The sequence below is a fragment of the Hyposmocoma kahamanoa genome, unplaced genomic scaffold (genome assembly GCF_003589595.1).
Source record: "Hyposmocoma kahamanoa isolate Upper Pololo Valley unplaced genomic scaffold, ASM358959v1 64, whole genome shotgun sequence".
Classification (NCBI taxonomy): domain Eukaryota; kingdom Metazoa; phylum Arthropoda; class Insecta; order Lepidoptera; family Cosmopterigidae; genus Hyposmocoma; species Hyposmocoma kahamanoa.
This window is the reverse complement of record NW_020653852.1, coordinates 17,647,943-17,652,843: the sequence shown is the minus strand read 5'-3', so window position 1 is coordinate 17,652,843 and position 4,901 is coordinate 17,647,943.

Sequence of the window (4,901 nt, the reverse complement as noted above, 5' to 3'; positions counted from 1 at the left end):
TTCACAAAAAATAATTGAATATCAATTCAATAAAAATTTAATTAATACAGTGAATAGCGACATCACTCGCCAGGACTGGTAGCTGTAAAGGTACTAACTGGGTGATAAATCTGTAATAGATTTCTCATAGATGGCGCTACGACTAAAAAGTCGTTGAAAGACCAAGTACAAAGACACGACGCAAGCACATAGAAAAATTCGTGAGGTCCGTTGGTTCATTCAGTGGCTTAGTTGGTATAGCGTCTGGCACGGTATGCAAGAAGACATCGGTTCGAATCCGACCGGATCGAAGGAATTTTTTCTGAGTGTTCGATCTTTGCATTAATAATTATAATATACATTATTTGTTTTATGTAATTCTTATTATTAAAAAAAGAAAGTTCCCAATTCGATTGTATTTTATAGTTTGTATGTTACGCGGTTGGTAATTTGTGAACCGATTTTGGTGATTCTTTTTTTTTGTTGGAAAGAGGGTGTCTCAGTATTAGTCCCATTTAAATTTGAAGAAAATATTCCTATACTACTACTTAGAGGTATATATAATAAACAAATCTACGGGTCGCAAACTAGGGGTGAATCCAGTTTCGCGCACTTTCCGGTAACCGATTGCAATAAAACTTGTCAAATAGATTTAATTCCACGAATTTTTGAGGTCTTTTTTTTTTAATAAAACAGTTATAATGTCGTAATAAAGATTTGTGAAATTTATCTTTTTACTTACGTTACGTGTAACGTGTCCGCAAATCGACATCCAGGCAGCTACTTATACTACTGTCATGTGATAAAACCACTTTTGACGTATCTTCAAAGGTGCTTTTATCACATACAGTAGGAAAAGTTTGTCACGGCATGACTTTTGACTGACATTTGATTTGATTTTAACATTCACAGATTGACTAGTCGAGTTACCACACTTACTCGTATTACAGCGCAAACAGAAAGGCTTTATGTCCAGGCAATAAAAGCGAAAGAGTGCGAGTGGAAGCGAAACGCTTTTTTCACTTTTATTACATTGACTTAAAACTATATGCGATGCCGTCTCGATAAGTGTATTGACAAACCGTCACGCAAGAAACCTGTAAATATCAGTAAACATTGAATAGTGAACTAACACTAAACAGTGATTTTTTTTACTTATTACATTGCTGTATTTACTTATTCATGGAAAACCAACAGCTCCTCACAGGTAATAAAAACAGGAAAAGAAAAATAAAACCCTTTACAATATTTCTTAACAACATGCACTTAATATATAACAACCCTTTACCTGCGCTACTCACAGTTTATTCCATAACGTTAATAGAATGTCCGTGAGTTTAAACTTTAGCGCATCAACATTACACTTGAATATATCAACATCTAGTAGTATTTAGAATTTGGTTGATTTTATTATAAATAAACTCATTCACACCTCTACAGAATTCTCTTCTCTTCTATCTTTCTGATGAATTATGTGTTTTCGAGATAAACTGGTGTTGTACAAAGCAATCAATGTCAAAAATTACGTCTACGTAAAGTATAAAGTAGAGTTATATTTCATTTATTTTTTAAATCTAACAATATATCTAAGTTGTAACCTGATGTCATTAAGTGTCAATCATCTATTAATTATTAAAGAGTCCGACACTGTATTTTACTGCGGCACTGAATTACTTAACTAGTTCCATCATTGACAGCTTCGTGTCTACAAACTACCACTCATTTCTTGAATGCAGTCTGAGTTGCACATAACTTTAAACGTACATAATCATTGTATTATACAAAACGTTCGAAGACAATAGAACAATTGACAATCAGTGCTATAATATTTTGATACAATTAAAGGACGTGTCACGGCCTGCGTCATACTCGCGTGTCGTAGTTTGTATTCGAATTTCAAATTCAAAAACTTTTTTGACCGAAAAACACAAATGAAAAAAAGGATTTCTAAATTCAATATAATATACAAAACACTTTATTTTTGAGCATTGGCTACAAAGCCCTCGGCTTAAAAAAAAAGGTTCAAGAAACTAAGAAACTCAAATGTGTGAAAATTACAGCCTTAAAAAACGTTGCTATTCAATAGTGGTATAACATTCTAGATTTTTTTCTTGATTTTATTGGCTCCCCGCGTATGGCGTTTTAGTCTTCGTTCTTAATTAATTAGTAATTAGCGTAATTTGTAGTACAGTAAAGTAGACGTTATTCGTAGACCTCGTATTCTGACCGCCTGTATGTACTATTTTTTAATAGTAAACATAGTTAGTTGAAATGCCGTCGCCGGACGAAGCGAACGCGGGTGGACAATGTGACGTACTCATTATCGATATAGAATCTGGTGTTGATACTGTACTAAATATTGACAAAGACATACCAGTGGTACATAATAATAACAAGGAGGAGAAAAACGTAGTTATGGATGGTAACGGTAAGTATTTATTATTCTTTTTTTAAATATTTTATTAATAAATTGCATTAACTTACCAACATAATTTGCATATTTTCAAAACGTCATATCATTCTTTGTGTGATAATAATAAACATTATAAAATTTATTTTTTTTACCTACCGTGTTTACGTAGACATATTTTAAAATGAAATTGAGTATAAATAACTAAAAATTTAGTTATTTATACTGACTTTGTGAAGACGAGTGTCAAGAACAGCCAGTTTATTTTTATTCCTCGTATTAATGTCTGATAACGACTTCACGCATTTCTTAATTCATGTCTATCACTATTTTTATTAAAAAATTGTTTTCATTGACATATTGCTCCTCCAGTGAAACATTGACTTAACTTACATTTCGAGTTCTTAGGTTTTCGAGATTGTTATACACATAGGACATGAAACTATTTTTCCGGATTTAAATCGCATATATTTTTTCGCATATGTTTTTTTCAAACACTGACTCAGGTGGTACAGTCTTCAACCAGTTATGTCTAATATGAATGCAAACCACCCTATTTTTTTCACTACAGTTACAATAGTTATTAATTAAATACATTATTTTTAATTTTACAAAGAAAACATTCCAATTTACGCTACATAAGTTTTAAAAATTATTTGATTGAATGTGTTTTTATTAAGTTCAATTTATTATTAATTTATAATAGAAATTAGAATAAACTAAAACATATTAATTAGTACTGCAGTCTGATGCCTGTTTGGGATTTTTCATCAGAGGAAATACTGGATCCCAAACTAGTGGTGCGGAGAAACCATCTTCCTTGTTGCAATTAGGATATTTTTTAATTTCAATGGCCTCTCGCAGCATCCTGGGTAGATAACGGACTTCTTTTGCAAGGACCTGGGGTTTGTCAAACTTCATTGAATGTTTAAGTTTATCCATGACATGCTCGCAGACTGCAGACTTGTTTACGCGACGGTGTTTGACATCAGCTATATGTTCTTCGACGCGGATCCAAATACTTCGCTTCGTTTGTCCAATATAAGAGAGACCGCACTCACTGTCAAGCTTATAAACTCCTGCATCCTGTAAGGGGATGTTACATTTCACGGGTCTCAGGAACTGAGAAATCTTCCTCAGGAGCTTGAAATAGGTCTTGATAGATGCACGGCTGAGGACTCTTCCGATCTTGTCTGTAACACCGCTCACGTAAGGCAAAATGGCAGGTCTTCCCTCGACTGTTGGTGGTTTCACACGGGGCCTGCGGCATTAGCGTGGAATCTTCAACTTATTCGCATGTAGGACTTGCTTTATATGCTGAAGTTCCCCTGTCAGATGATTACTGTCGCAGACACCATGTGCTCTCTGAAACAAAGATTTGCCGACGGTAGCCAACTGACTAGGATGATTATGAATGAATTACCATTGAGATATCTATCTGTATGGGTTTTCTTTCAAAATACAGTAAAGCCTAAGGTGTTATTAGGATTTCTTTTAATTAAAACAAAAAATTATGTTGAGTGTGTGCGTTATTTATTTTATCTAAGAAAGCTAAAGTACCACAATTATCTTGTTCCATAGTAAATTGGATCTTAGTACTAAAATAATTATGATGGTCCAAGAAAGAAAGTATGCTATCTTTAGGTAATATTGTGAAAGTATCATCAACCTAGCATATCGAATAGCAAATCGGCTTAGCTGGGGCCATGGGTAAAATTCGCTCCTTGAAGTCTTCCATGAACATATAGGCAACATCGGGAGATACCGGGAAGCCCATCGCTCCCGTCGATTTGTAGGTAGAATTCATTATTCCACTATAAATAGCCTGATGTTAGGCAGTGTTCTAATAATTCTTCATATTAAATGGACATATTATGTTCCCTTAGCTTTCTACGTACAATTTCAATGCAGTCTTTTAGGTTGGTAAACAGCGACTGAACATCAAAACTGACCATGGTGTCATCATCAGTTAACCGTAGATCTTTGATTCCACTAATGAAATGGTCTGAATCCTTCACATGTGTAGAAGTGTCCTTACATTTTACAGAAGTTAACTTACATTTTGTAAAATTTACATCAAATGAATTAAAAGTTTTGTATTTAGGGCTACTGAGTACATTGAAGATCTCGTAAATGTTATACTATTTCAATACGCATTACGCCCTCTATAAAAAAATGAAGGAATGCATAATGCATCTCTGTTTTTCGGTATAAATTGTATTTTAAAAATGGTTTGGAATCAAAATTGTTTGAAGTTAAGTGAGTACTACAATATTAAATTGTACCCTTGTTAAAATAAAGCCACACGTGAAAAATGCTTATATCACATGAAAATCATTCAAATAACACGAACTACGTCGAACAAATTATGTATATAATAAATAATATGTGAAATTTTATAACTCTACTAAGCATATAAATGAAAAAAGATAAGGACTGATTTCCTTCCTAAAATCTTTACACATCTCCTTAAAAATTTTAATTTTCAAAGATGTGACGATGCGAAATGAAG